At 37.8% G+C, this 19,399-nt stretch overlaps 1 protein-coding gene across 1 annotated transcript in view; it reads right to left on the bottom strand.

The window, feature by feature from the left end:
* LUZP2 (leucine zipper protein 2) overlaps nucleotides 1-16,357 on the bottom strand; it is a 467,898-nt gene extending 451,541 nt beyond the window's left edge. The window contains exon 1 of the mRNA XM_044258974.1: nucleotides 16,054-16,357. The gene's annotated coding sequence lies outside the window, so the exon portion shown is untranslated. The remainder of the gene's footprint in view (nucleotides 1-16,053) is intronic.
* Nucleotides 16,358-19,399: the final 3,042 nt, after the last annotated feature.

Genomic DNA, 19,399 nt, shown 5'->3' with positions numbered 1-19,399 from the left:
CTGCCAAGCAATTCACATTATTTCCTGGCATTTATCAGTTTCTTAGTAAATGTTAACTAGTTAATATTAATTGAACGAATTTGCATATCCTTCTTTGCTATTAAACCAACCAGTTGTCTAATTATTCCTCTTGCTGGTTCTCAAAAGTGTCATTTATAGCTCAGGATCCTTGGGCTCACGAAATTAAACCTCTCCAGAAGGAGGAGAATAAATTACAGAAGCCTCTCCAGCATTAACTATTCCCTTCTACCGTTTTACCACACATGTCTGAGGCTACTGAGCACAGTATGTGATTTCATGACCTACTCCAGGGGAGACAAAAAAAAAAAAAAAGTTCTCTGGATGAACAAATGTCTCCTGTAGCAGAGGCCCAAGGTTAATTGGGTTAATTTCCAAAAAAATTATGACTGGCTTCTTGGCTCTAGTCTTTGCCCAGAAATTTGGGAACAGCAAATAACTGATATCCTGCTGCATCCTTCCCTTACAAGCACTCAGAACTCCAGTCAGCAGAAAAGGCTTAGTGACAGTGATTGTTACAACTTGGGGTCTTACTAATAGTTCATTCACTTCCCATGCTGGGACACCTGACCCAAAGTCATCAGAAAAGTCAGCTTTTATGTTTATTTCTAATGAGCTTGAGCCTGTCTTCTCCAGTCCTTGGTTTTATGAATTTGGCTTTCTCTGAGCTATGCATTCCAACAGAGCTGTTTTTCATCTGAGGGGCTTATTCCAACAGCATTTCTTGCTCCAACACCAGTAGGGAGAATTCTGTAAAAAATGGTCCTGGTAATTAGTTTCGTGTAATACTGCTGTGTTGTCATAACCTTATCTCCTCATCCTTGAGAGAACAACAAGAACAACAACAACAACAACAAAAATGCTCAAAACCTAACCACAAAATTAAATGAAAAATTTTCTTTATATAAACAACATAAATCGAGCTGGCTCCCTATAAAGATGACCCCATACCATCCCCCATGAAATAAAATTCTCAATCATCCAGTGAGGAGCTGGGTTAGAGGGAGGCAGAGGCTTGATCTTGTTATGTGCTTGCCCCCAATACCACTGCATGCCTCCCTCATTCTTGCTGTAGCCCTGCCCAGCTTCCGAGCTCCCCTGAAATGTGTGGACTATTCATTCAGGGTCACTCAGGTGGAAAGCAAGCACACTTACTCTGAATCCATTCTTCTCCTGTTACTACACTCTGTTTCACTACAGATGAGGAATAAGGGACTCATCATCCCCAACGACTTACCTCCCTCTTTCTGCCAGTTTGGCTTATATGTCCTTTTTATTGCCAGGGAAAAACAAAACAAAACAATCCAGAAATACTCTCCATATTCAGTGAAGGATTTTTTTTTCCCCTCATCAAATCCAGATTCCTCTTCCACAAACTCAAGCTCAACACCAGTGACATCAGAGGAGTCAGTTTATGGACACTGTGCTCACTACTTATCCTTAACACATTCTATTTTCCAATGATCTATCTGCCCTCCATTCCCTCAAATCACTGTGCTTGTAACAAAACACAGCCAGGTATTTACAGAATGTTCTATACTTGCACACATCAAAACACTGAATCAATTCCATTCTCACTTGATCTTCCACTTAGCATTCTGTCTAGCAACTCTTATTTCCCTAGCCTATCACCTTTCATCACTTTTTGGGAATAAACACCTTGTACATTTAGCATCTGAACGGTTACATGCAGACAAATATTGGTGATTTCCTGAAACAGCAATTCACTCATTTCCACCAGGATTTAGCCTTTGCTTGTTACTAAGGACATTCATCCACTGATCGACCATGGTCTAGCCTAGGCTTTGGAATCACAGTCTAGGGTCCCAACTCTAGTCCTGCAACTTAGTTGTCACGGTAAGGGATGATGAATAGAAAGGAGCCACAGACAAAACCATATGGGTTTTGTATCATATAGGCCCTGAGCATATTAAAAAGGTAATATTCTATACACTTTTAATTCTTTAAACAGTCACAAAGAATCAGGATCCAAAAGTGGCTGCTGATAAATTTATATTTTCTTTATATCTGAAAATACTTTAAGATATAGTTGTTGACTTAAGCCTCATCCATTTCTGTCTCTCAATACTACACTGATGATAAAAATAAAACTTTACCAGTGATTACTATAGGAGTATGACTAACCATCTTATGACTCTATATACTTTCTTTCATGTATACATTTTTTTTAGCTCAATTCAAATGGTTTATGAATTCAAAATCAGGCAAACAAGGCTCTATTTCTGGTTATTTGTATTTTTGGTCATTTGGTTGTCAGCCAATACAATTTTCATTCTTTTAAAAGAAGTTTATGATGATAGCTTGTCTCCAGCAACTAAAGAAAGTCATATTAATCTCTCTCAAGTTGCAAAAAAAGAAAAATGAAAGTCATCATCTATTTTGTTAAAATAATAAAGGAAAAGAGAGAGACAGTAAAACTATGCCAGATAGGAGAAAACACTAGCACCCGAAAGTAAAAGACCCATTTTAACCAGCCAAGATATATTTATTATATATAAACTTAAGCTGAACTTAGTAGCAAGAGTTAGAAAGGAACCAAGAACTCAAAGTCACTGAGGCTTTTCCCTTCTTTTTTCTTTAATCATTTACATTTGTGTTCAAGAACATTTTAGACACCTGAAACAAAAAGCACTATAATTATTAATTTGTAAATTTTTAAAGAATGTTTTACAATGATGAGGTGAGCTCACATGATGTGGTTCTCAATTTTTATGAGAGACTGATGCTGGACTGTCAATAAAAACACGCGAAGGCTTCCTTTGATTTTTGTTTGTTTCCCTTTGTCTTGAGTATACTATTAAGTACTTGCACCTGTTTTGGTAAGTTGCTTGACAACGAGGAGCCTAAATTTATACATTCATAAAAATGAAGGGCTGGGTAAAAAGACCCACTGAGATCTGAAATACTATGATTTTTAAGAGGTAGTGGGTTTATGGAAGGTGGAGCCGTCATGATGAGATTCATGCCCTCATCAAGAGAGACACAAGAGCTGTGCCCTCTCTCACTGCTCTCCAGGCCACAGGGATGCCGCCCACGTGACGAGGAAGCAGGCTCTCTCACCAGACACTCTGCCTGGTGCTGTAAAAGTGGGACTCAACGCCTCAGGTCTGGGCCTCCTACTGCCAAGAGTAACAGCCTCCCCATTTTTATAAAAAGGAGTTGTTACTTATCGCTGCACAGGTCCTGTGAAAACGTATAAGCATGTATTAAAATTAAAATTAAAATAGTATTAAAAACAGGGGCACCTGGGTGGCTCAGCTAGCTCTGTGTTTGCCTTTGGCTCAGCTCGTGATCCCAGGGTTCTGGAATGAGCCCCCTGTCCTCCGTGGAAAGTCTGCTTCTCCCTCTCCCTGTGCCCCTCCCCCCTCACTTGTGCTCTTTCTGTCAAATAAAAGAATTTTAAAAACTCTTTAAAAATAGAAGTAGAAAAATGTCAGCATGTCTTCCTCACATAATGTCTACTTCCCCTTTAAATCCGTCCTTGAGAATCCTTTTACTATGTCACTTGAGTAAGAGTATGTAGGGGAAATGGGTACCTTTTTCAAATTTCAGGTCTAATTCTCCGTAAGGAGGAAAGTGGACATAGAGGAATGACTACAGTGATGAACGGAATTAAACCAACAGCAGCATGCTACCAAATAAAGACTATTTTTAAGAATAGATTTTCAGAAAACTTTAAAAGATTTACATTTTACATGATTAAAATTACATATATTTATGTTATACCATGTACCATATATACCATAAAGCATGTTATTCACATGTATACATACAGGTACATGCATACTTGTGTTTGCATATACATACATACATCTTGATTTTGATGTGAAATCAAGCCATTTTTTAAAGATACCGATTTTGAGACGTGTCCGCTTATAAAAGGGTTAAATCTAGTACAGAGATAGGATTGTACCGCACTTTGTACTTCACAGTGCCATCTTCTGACGACCAGTGGAAGTGCAGTTCCAGTAAGCCATCTGCTCTTGAGCTTTGTAAGGAAAATCTGACTTCTTATTACGTTAGTCTTTAAGGCGGACTGAGTTCAAATGATGAGTCAGTTGCTTTTCACATCCTTGAAACCAAAGGTGATAGTACTTGCAACATGGGGAGGTTATGAAGGTTTGCTTAGAAACGCGGTATAACCTACAACACCCGGAATCCCCTGGGTCCGGCATCCCTGTTCATGTAACACAAATCCCTTTTTGACACTAGTCTGCATTAGGTTCTCAATAGCTATGTTTCTGAGATACTTCTCAAATGCCTGACACCACGAATTTCAGGGTAAACACTTCCTGCCTGAGAATCCTGACTTTAAGGCTTATGCCTAGTAAATGACGGGTTCAAATTCCACCTCTACATTTTAGTAATTTTGTAACCTGAAAGGTACTGACCTCTTTACTCCTTAATGTTGTAATCTACAAAACACCTTCAGGAGGTATGGAAAAGCATTAAATGAAATTACAAAAAAAAAAAGAAAAAACAAAAAAAGAAAAGAAATTACCCCAGAGAACCGGTAGCACAATTCTCTTACATAAAACAAAGCCCTTACCACTGTTATTATAAATTTTAAAAATTAAATTACGAGTCTGGGCAATTGAGAGCACTACCTAGGATCACACAGGTAGAAGGTGTTGAGCTTCAGTCAGGTCGATCTGATCTCTACCACGTGTTCCTAAGCCCCTCAGTTAAAATCTGGATGCCTTCTGGGGCCGGGCAGTAGAACATTGTAGTTTGTTGGTTTTGACTTTGGAAAACAACGTCCACAAATAAAGAAAATATTACATAAATATGATTATTTTCTTTTACAGTGAGAACAAGATAAAATACACATTATTTTAGTTAGAACTTTAGTTGTGAGCTCAGGGGATACCTGAGAAGACATTTTTCTTTCCTTCAGAACCCACAGAACAGAGGGACACGAGCGGACATGGGCTCATTCCAGGGCTTTAGATCACACGCTAGGAGGCGCTGTGGCACAGTAATTAAGAGCATGGGCTCTAGTGCTATTTGGCATTTGAATTTAGAATCCACTTAATCAGTTTACAACCTTGGCCAGTTAACCTCACCTCTGTGTGCCTTATTTTCCATATATATAAACCAAAGGCAAGATTAGGAAGCACGTCACGGGTTAACTGTGAGTCTTAACTTGGTTTAAAGTGTTCTGAGATAGTCAGTGATTATGTATTATCATGTCATCATTTGATTTTTTTGTTCTCCCAAGAGAACCGAAACTGCGGAGAGGAAAAGAACAGACATAATATGGCTACCATAGTCGCACAATCTGCTTGATCCAGAAAAATTAATCCAGAAAACTGTTCTTCACATCATGCAAAGCCAAGTGCTCAGGCAGGTGGTGGGATGTCTGTTTGTATGGGGGGAGTGGTCAAAACCTTTTTTTTGCCAGGCTAAATATTACTTCTACCTCATCTGAAAACTCTGATTTCCTGCTCCAAGTAGAAAACAATAAGCATTTGTAAAGCCTCAGACATAGGTCTTGGTTTTCCAAATCTTGTGACTTAGAGAGATAAACAAGGGACAGAAAGTGGAGTTAGTTTTCATTCTTTTCAGAGTTTCTAAGATTTCACCTCACTTTCCAGTACTTTATAAATAAAATATGGTCCCTGATAAACCTATGCAATACAGTTTTATATCATTTAGTTTAACTGTTTTCTCTGCCCCTTGCAGCCCTGTGTAATTTTTTTTTTTTTTTAAATTAGGCAGGGATTTATTCTCATGTATCTTGACTGATAAATGTAGCCTGGTATATGAGAAGATACTTAGTTATTAAATTTATATGCATGTAGGGGCACCTGGGTGGCTCAGTCTGTTAAGTGTCTTACTTCAGCTCAGGCCATGATCCCAGAATTCTGGGATCAAGCCCCAGATTGGGCTCCCTCCTCAACAAGGAGCCTGTTACTCCCTCTCTTCGTGCTCTCTGTCAAATAAATAAATAAATACTTGCAAAAAGTTATATACATATAAAAATTGGCAGAATTTTTTTTGCCGAAAGATCACCATTATTTCTATCCTCCTGACTTCAAACAATGTGCATATTGAATAAATATTAAAGATTTCAAAGTGTTCTAGTCTCTATTGTTCTCAAATATTGGATCAGTAGCTTCCAAGATTTCCTGTGCATTGGAAGCACCTGAGATCCAGGTTAAAATGAAAATTTCTTGGCTACTTCCTCAAGGAATCTAATCTAGTATGCCTAGGGGCAGGGATCAAGAAGTTACCTTTTTATAAGCCTCCCAGGACATTCTAATTTAGGTACACTGAGAAATATACTTTGAGAAACATTGATTTAAAGACTGTTTTCTACATAGAATAGGAGTATTAGCTGGCAAAGTTTTGTATTTATTATAAAAGCTTCAATTTTGCTGGTCTTCAAACTAATGAATTTCTTGGGCTGATTAAATAAATTATTTTTTAATAGCAGATCATTTTTATCTTTGGACTTTTGGTATTTTCTAACTGACGTATATTTAAAACATGGCATACTACTTTCAGGTGTAATTCTAAGAATATTTTTAATGCAGCTTGTCCCACCCCCTATAAACAGTTATTTGTCAACTTGGTTTAGTTTTGGCATTATTTGTACATTATTTTTCTCCATCGTGTATTTATTTAGAAATTAAATCCTACGGCCAGTACTATAGATTCATTCATATAGCAATTCTCAGAATAAAAGGGTCCAAATCAAATTACTCTCTAGATGGGAGAATGTAGGCTAATCATTTAATGAGTCTGAAACTCGGTCTTCCTCACAGTAAAGGTGTTTTAAGTAAAACAGGTTGCAAGGAAGGGTTAAGTTAATAGAAAGCAAGTATCTAGCACACTGTCAGGTAATTAATTAGTCCTCAAAAATATTGGCTGAATCTGTAGCTTACATGTTGTATCAAAGGACCAACTGAAAGAAAGATATATACAATGCACAAAAGGGATTTGATACCCTTCAATATTCTTCTAAACTGTAGTCTCAGGAAAAATTTGCCCCATTTTCATATGAGCTTATTTATAGAATGAGCTCACATTTCACTTTGTGGCATCTGGAGGAAAAAGCTTCACGTTCTCAATAATATAAAGCTTCTTCAACCACATCTGCTTCTTGCCAACATGTCACTTCAATTTTTCATGCATTGTCTTGTTTCTTTTATAATTTAGTCTTGCCCTCTCCCTTTCCTGCCCAATGTGAATGGCTTAGTTCACTGCAAAGACAACCAATGAATGACTTCAAGCATTAGAGAAGAGAATTTTAAAAACAAAACAACAACAACAAAACAATGAAAACAGGAAGGCTAGAATCTGGAACTTCCTCTCCACTGCCACTATCTCTGTCCACACATTCAGAAACCTAGTGTGTTGGGTTTTTCGCTTCCCTTTGCCATTCCAGCCCCTTCTCCACCAACTGCGGAGGTCATGACCAACCTTACCCCATTTGAGAACGCTGTATGATTAGAGTCCAGAACCCTTAACTCATCAAAAAGGCTTGTGGCTATTACGTTGTCCTCGTTTAAGATAGACCTCTTTGGTTCTCTCATCTTCAAGTAAACTTGTAAAATGAACTTTCTTTAAAGGCATTAACATATTATGGTAATATAATTTTAATAACTATGTTTAATGTTTAACTATTAGTCACATAATTTAGAGCTTTTGGACTCCAAATAGAGGCTAGGTAAGGCTGGTTTCTCTTTTTTTTTTTTTTTTTCTTGAGGAAGTTGCAGGTGTTTAAATCCGTGTTGTCAACTGGGATGGGTTAGGATGTCCCAGAATTGGCTTTTATTTGGTCTCAAATTATCTTCTTTAGAAAGAAAACATACAGTCTCCATTCAGTTTTATCATCTGTGATAAGCGAAGATGGGACTGAGCTCTAAATCTCTTCACCAATACTTCTGTCTTGCCCACACCAGCATGAGGTATAGTTGATGAAGAACAGTGCTTTCTGAAATGAAATTACACTCTGGTAGGGTAAAATTGATCTCATCCCTTTCGATCAGATAAGAATGGAAATATAGTGAGTTGAATTTATTTGTTCCAGACACTATTCTTTTAACACATTAGCTTATTGAATACTGGAAATCAGAGAGGTATTATTATCACTTTTTTTTTAATTGATGAGGAAAATGTGGCTAAGTGTTTTTAACTGACATGAAGTCATGTAGCCAGAAAGGCTAATCCAAAGTCTGAGTTCATACTCTTTGTATTTAACCCATAAGACAGGGCAAAGACTTCCTGCAAACCCGGCTCACGAAGCTTCGGCTCAGAGTGTTCCGAATATTAGTTTGAAGGACAAGAAATCAGAAACTCTAATAATTCCCTGGAAGATAGACAGGAGGAAGTCACATACCCTATAGGGACATGAGATAAAGGCTGGTCCGGAATCTGTAATCGTTGCTACCAACACCTTAGCTCAGCTGCAAGGGCTATTTTGGAAGATGGCAAGTTGTTGCATGTTTTCATTTCCATTTTTCCCCAAGAATCGATCACTGGGTCAATTCTCTCCCCGACTACCCCCTGAAAAGTCTTATCAGAATATAAATGTTATTATGATTTTGGCATTACCAATCAATTCACTTATGGAATATATTTTGATTTTTAATAAAATCATTAGATATTGGTTGCTTGAGGTAGCCAATATAAAATCAACACACTAAATTGTAATCTCTACCTTTAGAGATGGACTTATCATTATCTATGCTTTATATTCACCATGGCAGCAAATCATATCCTTTTCTATGATTCACTAAATTAACAGATATCAACACCCATTCACACACACACACACACACACACACACACATCTATGACAAAAAGACCTTTAAGCTGGCATATCTTAGGATCTCTTAAAGACTCTGAAGTACAGGTACATGCACTGACATAGCACTTAAGCACATTTTCTTTAATCCTAATAACCCTAAATGATGGACATTTTATTTTCATTTTATATATGAGTAATTAAAGTCTGGATGGTTAAGAAACCTATCCAAAGGAAAAGATCTTGTGCATGCAGGATAAGATATGGGACCAGCTGACCCTAAAAAGTTATATAAGTGGCTCATTGGCCCCAATGAATATGTAGAGACATGTAAACCAAATGAAATGTATGCTCACCGTAAAGTTCAATGTGAACAGATCTTTGAATCCATGTGAACTCGTCTTTGTAAGGTGGTTGAGTATGTTTCACATTGAGCAATATCACAGAATTACAGCACGGATTTAACAGGAGAGCAATATAAAAGCAAATGCCTAGCTAGGAGCCCTATTGATAGGAAATAGTTTGAAAATAGGAAAAGATCCCAAAAGCACCAACAGTATCACCTTCGCAACAGAACTGAAAAATCGACAGGAACCATTAGAGGTGTATTGCTTGCGAGGTAAATTGTGAGCAAAGGTGAGACCTCATTAATGACTCCTTAGGGTTTTGAAAGTGACCTGAAATCTTTTTTAAGCCAGCTCACTCTTCCTAAGACAACTGAATATAGACAAATAAATGGTGTTTAAATCTGCATTGCTGTGATTTCCTTTGATGGTTGCCTGTTATTCTATCATGAGTATATGTGCTCGGAGAATGTTTTAGAACTACTATTTATTTCATGATAACTTGAAAAATTCTGGATATATCATAGGATATATCTGAATATATATATGGCTTGATTTCAGAAGAACTATGTCACAGTCATATGAAAGCAGTCACTTGATAGAACAGAAAGAGTATTGGGGAAAATTCTAAGTCCTTGCTCTGGTTCCCCTAGGTGGCCTTAGGTAAGTCTGTCACTTTGGACCTCGCTTTTCTCATCTCTAAAACGAAGGACTTTAAACGAGAATGTAACCTTATATTCACAGTATGTTTCCCAATAACAAACTCTTTAAAATACACTCAAAAAGATTAAAACACTGGAAAGCAACACCAAGCAAGTCAGACATAATTGCAATGCAATCACTACCTATGGTATAATGATGTCTCCTAGTGTTTATGAAAGCATTCTTAGAGCTCACTATTTTCTTGGTTGATCTCCAGCTTCTACCTGAACATGATGGTTAATTTTGGTATTTTCTTTGCCTCCTACAATTAAGAAGCAAAGTTCGTAGATATCCCAGTTAAACATGTCCTTTCTTTAAAGCAGACTTATCATTATCTATGCTTTATATTCTCCATGGCAGCAAATCATACCCTTTTCTATGATTCACTAAATTAACAGACATCAACACCCATTCACTCACACACACACACACACACACACACACACACACACACATCTATGACAAAAAATATTTATTTTCACTTAATGATCAGAATTTATGGCAAAATTCTGAAAAATTTAGGATAAAATATGTGCAAACTAATTGAAACTAGATGATCTCTAAAGTCTTTTTCAAAATTAGCTTAGGGATAACCCTTTCATGTGCTGATTCTTTAAACATAGTCAAGTTTCTTCTGTATCACTGGTTTTCAAATTGTTCTCAACAGTAGAAAAAAATCTTTTATATATTTAGAAATTTAAAAGAAAAAAATTGTTAACAGATTATGAAACCAAATGACGAGTAGAAAATAAAACTGTAGAACCTTTTACATATCAATCATGCTTATGCAATTTCAAAGCATCCTTTTACTGACACCTGTGCTCATGGCTTTGATTTGATATTATGTATGTGCTATATATACAATTAAATTTTAAATAGATACACACGTAGTTAAATATGTACTTTTGTGCTAAATCTCAATTCTATATAACGCAATTTTTCATGGTGTTTGCCAAGTGCACAGCCCTGCCCAGGCACTTTGCCATCAAAACACTTCTGAAAGAACCAGCCTAGTAACAAGGTAACCCTCATTACTTCTATTGCTTCCTCTCTTCTTTGCCAATATTTTCTCTTTTGGATGAGGACTGTAATTCCTGTTAATTTTCTGTCATTCAACTGACTTGCATCCAATTTTTCATTTATTTTGCTATGTCCTGATCAATCACAGATACAAACACTGTGTGAACATAATCAAAACAACTGCAAAGACTAATCCCTGGCTGATCACTATGTCCCAAGAAATATGCAAACTACTTCCTTAAATAAATTCATTCAGTCCTTACCTCTCAGGTAGTTTCTACAAACAGTCTTCTTTTCTTTTCTTTTTTTTTTTTAAAGATTTTATTTATTTATTTGATAGACAGAGATCACAAGTAGGCAGAGAGGCGGGCAGAGAGAGAGAGGAGGAGGAAGCAGGCTCCTGCTGAGCACAGAGCCCGAAGTGGGGCTCGATCCCAAGACCCTGAGATCATGACATGAGCCGAAAGCAGAGACTTAATCCTCTGAGCCACCCAGGCACCCCCAGTCCTATTTTCTACATGAGAAATTTAGATAGGATAAGCAATTTACCTAACATCACATGGTTAGCAAGTGCTGCAGGATGTTAAAGTTTATTACAAAATATTATTTCTCTCACGGTCCTTGAAAGTGGAAGTTACTCCTGAGACTTCCTCAATGGCATTATTCTCTGTTTTCTATTTCCGTATCTAGAATTTTAAAATGTTTGTTGCTATTTACCCAATTTTTCCTTCATACTATTATGTACATGACTAGATTATGAGGACATGCATCTGTAACTAGTATCTTCCTGTCTTGGTGCCTGACGCTTCCAATGTCTGATAATGAAAACATCTTAGACAACTTCTAAAGGTTATGAAGTTCAAATGAATTTTTTTTCTCTCTTCTGGAGAAGATAATCTAATATTAATTGTCTGCTTAATCAGGTAAAATTATTTAGCCCTACTTATTAAGGGGATTTCCTTTAGAAGTCAGTCAAAAACCAGTTCTCAAGCACATGTACCTCCCAAAAGTGCTCTCATGAAACTCTTGAGAGAACACTGTATCGTTACAATCCCATACCCCTCAGTGGTTTCAGTAAATTTTGTTTCCTGGTGGCTAAGTCAAATTCCTCTTTCCACTTACATGGAGTTTGGTCTGGGACAACTATGGTCAAATCATAGTTGTTTGAGGGGCCTCTTATTAGTCATGAGGGGAATTTAATCCTCAAAGATAAACCCCAAATAAGTCATTTTAAAAATTGTTATAGGAAATAAGCAACTAAGGTCCAGAACGGAAATTTGAAAAGTCAAAAATTCGCTCGTTAATATCCTCTTATCCAAGAAAAGACCTGTCACTAACTTCATTACACAGAAGAGTGGAATTCTTATCACAAAGGAATGTACATAGGGCCATATAAAGATGTGTGTGGCAAGACTCACTCTGTGTAGGGCTTGGGAAAACAAACCCACAATTACATCATATCAATTTGGGGGCGGGGATGATTTAAGGAAGACCACTTACTACCTCAAATTTATTTGCTTCATTTTTTTTAAAAAAGTGTCTATTGTGTTTTTATCATGATTCTAATCTTCACTTTTCCCATAAATTAATTTAATTCTGAAGTTAGATCAAGACACAGAGCAAATGGGAGCCTAGAGCATCTTCAATATATAGTATCATCTAAAAATAGATTCCAAAGTAAACATGTGCTATGACTGCTGATCAGAGGGACCAGGAGAGACCTCTAAGGTGACTCCTATGGGGAGGACTATGAGCCTACCATCTGCTTAAAGTTCCTGCTTGACGGAAAACCACCAGAAGTCAGTAGACCTTCACTCCTCCCCTGCCATGTTTCTCTCCCCATTAAGTCATTTAAAACTCAATAAACCAAAGGCATCAAGAGCAGAATCACAGCATAGAGGAACAGAGGTTCAGCAGACTAAAGCATAAGCCTTCTCCAGCACTCCATGGGTCCCTTTTCACCAAGAACTTCTAAAGATTTTTTCACCCTACTATTCCTTTCAATACCTATACTACTTCTTTCTGAAGTGAATTGCTGGCTGCCTTGGAATTGCAATTTAATACTTCTACAGAAGGACGCTCTTTAAAAAGTAGAGTCATTCTTCTCTAAAGCTTTTAAACCAACATATGTTTGCTTTCTTTGACCACATTTATTTGTGCATAGGTTAAATGGGTTTCTGTATTAGTTTTATAATTCATATCATTAACTTGATGTTTTGAATTTGTATATGCTTTCTAAATTGGGGGGGGCAATATTAAACAGCTCTTTTTAACTCTGTAGGGTTTACCAGTAAAACAATTCTTGGTTACTGCTAATGGTGAATATTTAACTTGTTTTTTTTTTTAGACAAATAAAGTAACTCTGATTGAGGGTCATCAAGGTTGTTCACTATGGTGAAAATTATGGAATTTGGGGGCTTTAGCATTTAAAGTCGTTACAAAAATGTGAAGATGGAGAGCAAACAAAAACAGAAAGCTATCCAAAAAATTCATATTTAAAAGGCAAAACTCTTTTAGGGTTTTTATCCCTGTGGATAGAAAACTATCACATAGTAATAATCTTTCCCTAATTGCATATGTTTTAGTGAACCCATTCCTTTAGTATAAAACAAAAATAAACTTTAGGCCTCTTGGAAATGTAATAATATGGTATTAAAGAGCTATGCCCAGAGAAAGGGATATTGAAACAAATACTTTTTTTTTTTTTTTCGCCTTAAGTGCTTCAGATTCACATCCACACCACTTTGAAAAGAACTTGGTCATAAAAGTGATACCATCCAAAGGCTATAGGAATATCTAGTAACTGCCACCCTCTTCTAATGCTTTCAACATGATATAAGCACGTGAAATGTCACTTGCTTCACACACAAGACCACTAACTAAGAAAGCAATGAAAAGTCTTTGGCAAGAAAACCCACTGTCACAGGTGCTCATGGCTGAGCTACAGTTTTTTCTCAGCAGGACAATAAACTCACCTCTACTAATGCAACTGTTCTTACAAACTTGTTTAGTTGAGGTTCTAGCCTGTACATGAACCATATGCTTATAAGAAATCTTGATTATCACAAGAGAATGGTCTTCTGTTAGAAACCACTAAAATATAATCTCTTCTTGCAAAATGATGTATTTGATAGCACCATATGCATTGTCAAATCTGCTGTCACAAGGTAATCTGGATATCCAGTAAAATAAATTACTACAGAGTAATCACAAGACAGGGCACTGATTATGAAAAGTTTCAGGTTTTTAAGCCCGGCATGCTCTTTCTGTTCAGTTGCAAGAAGGAAAATTTAAAGACCTGACATAAGTTTTTACATACAAATGACACTGCAGATTTCATATCTAAAGTAAACCAGGATGACTAACTCTAATTTTTGTTGTAATAAATGTGTTGGCTATTTAAAAATATTATCCTAATAAAAATTAACACTTCCATCAAAGGAAAGATGATGTCTCTTTGTATTATGTAACCAACACTAAAACTTTAGAAGCTAGAGACTTCAGCTTCCTGAGTCACTTAAATTATAGCATCCTTAAAAAGTAAATGTACTTTTGGAACACTAGAGAATTTCACTGTCTTTAAAAATCATTGTGGGCTGGGTTTCTATTGTTTAAATATGTATTATTTTGTTCATATGGTGACAGGCACCTACTTAAGTGTCCAAACTTTGAGAATTTCCTTTTTCTAGAAATCACAGTTATTAAACTATAATACAAGAGTTCAGAGTATGTGGCAAGACACTTTAAAAAGATGACTGATGTACAGTGTGGATTAAGTCATTTAGAGTTAACACATTTAGAGGTTAAAATGGGTTCTGTAATTGGTGCAAGTTACTGTAATACTGCGAAGCAAAGTGATTTTTAAAACCATCTGCACTTTGTGAACTGAAATGACAAGCAGCCCTTAGAAAGAAATAAAAATAACATGTAACTCATATTCCATTTTAGTCTGGGAAAGTCACCTGTGCTTTGTCTGCAAGGAAAGACTAAGTTTATTAGGGCTAAATCAAACAGTCCTCACTCTAAAAAGAAAGTCTGATTAGAGGAGTCTGAAAGGGGATATATATATAGATAGATAGATAGATAGATAGATATGGATTAGGAATGGAATAAAGGATTTTACTGCCTCATTCTTATAGACAATGAGTTTTCTTCATTCTTAATTTCAGAATTTGATATAACTCTGTCTCCCCTTTTCATTTTCCATCAGATGCACAATCAGATAATGTTTCCATTCACAGAGATTTGCAACGATCCTCATGCTGTGAGGGTTATTTTATTTTATAGTAGCCAAGAGAAAGAGGTTGCTGCCAATATGATGTTAAGGGCATACAGAATAAAAGCTCATTCCCCGGCAATGAAACAGACCACCTTTGTGCTCCTTTTGAGAAAGAAGAATGCAAACCCATCACCAACTTTGGGACTTGATCAACAGTGGGGAGTCACAAAACTCTTTTCAACCACTGCATTTTAAACCTCCACTAAAAATAGCTTCTCTGTGCTTGGGCTTAAAGTCCCATCTGTGGCCAGTGATGGAGTACAGTACTTAATTGTTTCTGACTAGGGTCTCTGCATCAGCACTCTGAGAGTGTCTTCCAACTTTTAATCGCCTTGTGTATTCTTTAATTAGACCTGTTCACAAGACAGCCAAATGGAAATGCCTACCACTAAGCCTGCTCAAGACCTTAGAACAGGTCATTTTACAAGTCTAGGAACTTTTGTGCAAGGCTTACCATCTTCCAGGATTAATCATTTTTCTCTGGTTCCCATACCTTAAAATCAGACACACTTGGACGAGGCAAGCTTTGTGGCTATTAAGTCAGCTCTAATGAAAACACACTGCCTGGTGACAATTCCCCCCTTGTCTCTCCATTTCCTTTACTTTGGTCTGTTACTGCCTGTTATCTGTGCTCCTACTAGGGCTGCAGGAAAACATGTTTTCTTTGAAAGGAAAAGCGCATAGTCCCCTCACTGGTTAGGAGCACTGAGACTTTCTCTAAGGGCTAGGATAACTAGAAAAGGGCTCTACTCTCCAGGAAGGATTTCAGAGCCCGAAACACAGAGCACCCTTTAACTTAGGCGGGAGATGCAAACAGCTGAAGTGTCTGTCCTTGGCCCTGACAGGTGACCTGCAGTAGGACCAACCCACCGGCAGCGCCCCTGGGCTCGGGTCACTCACGCTCCCGGACTCACCTGGTGCTGAGGACCAGCGCCGGCAGGAGAGGCAGCAAGTAGTGCGCTGGGCTGAATTTCATGCTGTCGCCTGCCGGGGTCCTCCTTCCCTCGCTGCCTTTGCTCTCCCTCCTCCTCCGGGTCCTGTCGCTCCTCGGTGCCCGGCTCTGTCCCCGGCCGGCGAAGAGCCCTCTCCAGCAGCGGACGGAAGGAAACGGACAAACGGACGGACGCCTCGCGAAGGCAGGCACTGAGAGCGGGGAGTATCTCCGGCAGTGATGTCACCAGCGAGGCGAGCCCTGCCCGGGATTGTTCGGCACGCTGCTGCTCCCGAGCCTGGAGGGCGCGTTGTCACTCGCGCTGGAGGCGGCGCGGGGAGAGGGAGGGGGGCCCGGCGACGGCCCTGCGCTGGGGTCTACCGGCTGCGCTCCCCGGGCTGCACCCCCTCCTGGGACTGATCATTTATTCTTCCTCTCCCGAAGCTCGGGAAGGGAGGGAAGGCAGGGGAAGGGCGGGGCGGGGGTGGGGGGCGAAGAGAGAAATCTAATCTTCCAGTAATTGAACCCGAGTACACGGCAGGATGTGAGACAGAATTCACTTGGAAAGACTATCAGACGCTCCGAGTCGCAGGCAGGTGTCCCTCACCTGATGACACGGTGTTTAGAAAAAAATGTCGCTCTAGAGAGTGTTTAGAATATTCTAATTAGAAATGCATCATGATTAGCCTGATGCAGACGGAAGAAAAGCAGGAGTGAGCAGTGTCTAAAAGCGGACCCTGAACACATAATTCTACACTGCAAGCTTCTTAGTCCGTAAACGTGGGATATAAAGAGGTTTCCGGGCATAAGTTAAGACGTCTGCTGCTTCTGGGTTTTGAAGATTTCTGATCTTCCTTTAATTTCAATCTGTCCCCTAGTACCAGCGGCTGGCAGTGGGGTTGGAGCTCGTGCCCCAATTTCACTCACCTGAAGGGGTCCTTTCCTTCAGATGAGGAAACATCAACTGAGGTATTCATCAAAATGCTAACAGTAATTAACTCAGAGTGGTGGTATCAGGGGACAGAAGACGGTCATTTTGTCTATATTTTTCAAATTTTCTATAATAAACATCTGATATTAAGCTTTTTTTTGAAAAATGAACAAAATAGAAACTCTAATACAAAGTATTATTTTTGTAAAAGCAAGTCTGGAAAACGGCTAACTTCGCTTACTGAGATGTTCAGTTCTAGGGTCCTTACAACATGGTTTACTTTTGATTTTCCAGCAGTATTTCTTGGTTAAATGTTTATAAGGTACTTCTTCATACAACTATTATACTGATCCTTAGCAGAGCCATCCTGGAGAGAGATAAATTAACATTGTGCCTATTTCAGAAATGAGGTAACAGAATACCAAGAAAATCTAGGCTGGATTTTTCTTTCTTTTTTTTTTTTTTAAACAAAGAACTGGATTCTTTTAAATCTTAAGCAAACCCTACCACTTCCTGGAACATTACACCTAGTACAAGTAAGTCCAATGACTAACACAAAGCTGATGTTCAATAAAAGCTGATGTGTACCCAAAGACCCTGGCAGGGGGGCAAATTTCAGGTGGTAACAGGAATTCCCATCCAGAGGGTTCAGCTCACATTCCATTTTTTTCCGAGGTAAGACACGTACAGTAAAACTTAGATGAAACAGTCCCTTTCATCTAATTTTTGAAACATGATTTGTAGAAAAAGTATTTTTTAAAAAAGTTTTATTTTAAAAAGGATACAAGTTTAAAGAATTAACTGTCTAATATACTGATTTTTTGTTTTGCTTTTAATGGGATTGAAGTTTAAGACATTTATACAGAAGAGATATTGCTTTAAAACCCCAGACCACTAAAACAGAGGAGTAATGACTTTTTGCAAACTGGATACCAGCCCCTTGGACAGCAGGATCCACAATAGATAGAACTAGGCATATATAAAGATGAACTCACATGTGAATTACATGTCATTTACAAAGAAAAATTGCACTACGCTCTGCTAAAACAGAACTCTGACTCCAAAGGAAATATGTATTTCAGTTTGTTCCTGTCAAAATTATTTAACAATAGATTTCCTGCTCAGTTGGGAAGGTGATCATTTGAGTTCCATACTCAACAAAGACATATGACTACTTGGTAATAAAAAAAGTACATATACTAGGAAATAACGCTCATACTTTTAGAACACCTATTTGTTTACATAACAAGTTTGTGTTCATTATCTTGTGGTCTTAATTATAGGAATCAAATATACTAGTGATTTCTATTATCCTCCTCTGTTGCAGTTCAGGTGACAGATTCAGAGGGGTTAAATAACTTGCCCAAGGTCAATTCATTACTTATATAGTGGATAACATTCAAATTCAGAGTGTATCACTTCATAATATTTCTTTTGAGGGAAAATTTTTTAACACATCTATGTAAGAAGAGACATTCTCCAACCTAAACTGTATTACTTTCTATTAGCTGTGCAGCATAAAATAGACTATAGATTGTCAACCAAGAAAGGAGAGTATCATAATGAACTTTGGAACTTTGTTTAGACTGTGTCTCATGGTTAAGCCGTGCCCCTGCATTGGATACCAAAAAAGAAACACAAGGCCTGTTGGCCTCTGTATTTTCTGCAAGCAGGAAAAAAGACATCGAACTTAGAAGGGCAGGCAAGCATCAGGGAAACACATTTGGAAGGTGGGCCTAAGTGAGACTTTAGAAACTCCTGCAGATTTAGAGGATTGAGCTATTATATTCTGAATTCAAGTATAGATCTGTTGCTCAGCAAAAGACTTTTCTTCTTGGGGAATTACAAGACTGTAAGTCTCCATCACCCATGACACTCTGTCCACACTGTCACAGGAAAACTCAAATCCAAAATTGATTTTATGGCTTCAGAGAATTGGTGTATGAATTTTAAAGATGCAGCAGCGCAGACAATGTTTCACTTAGCTGAAACCACTTGTCCTATGCTGAATCCCAACACAGCTCAGCAAAAGTTGTTTTCAATAACTATACCTGAGTCTGGATAAAGGACATCGTGAAAGTCAGTGCAGTTACAGCGAGAAGCTAGTCTCCATAAAATGATGGGACTGGGATATATAGAAGCTATTTTTTTAAAGAGCACTGAGTTACCAAAAACATCACTATTTTAAAGTATGTAACTCAGTATTTTTAAAATATACTTAACAATGTTATGGAATCACCATTATCTAACTCCAGAACATTTTCCTCTCTCCAAAAGAAACTTTATACCTACAGTCATTCACTATTCCCCCGCTTTTTCTTCTTCTCCCAAACCCTGACCATCTAATTATGGTCTCTACAGAGATGCCTAATTATTGGCATTTCATATAAATTGAATC

The sequence above is a fragment of the Neovison vison genome, chromosome 7, assembly GCF_020171115.1.
Source record: "Neovison vison isolate M4711 chromosome 7, ASM_NN_V1, whole genome shotgun sequence".
NCBI lineage: Eukaryota > Metazoa > Chordata > Mammalia > Carnivora > Mustelidae > Neogale > Neogale vison.
The sequence above is the reverse complement of the archived record's forward strand: the minus strand, read 5'-3'. Positions and strand labels throughout refer to the sequence as shown.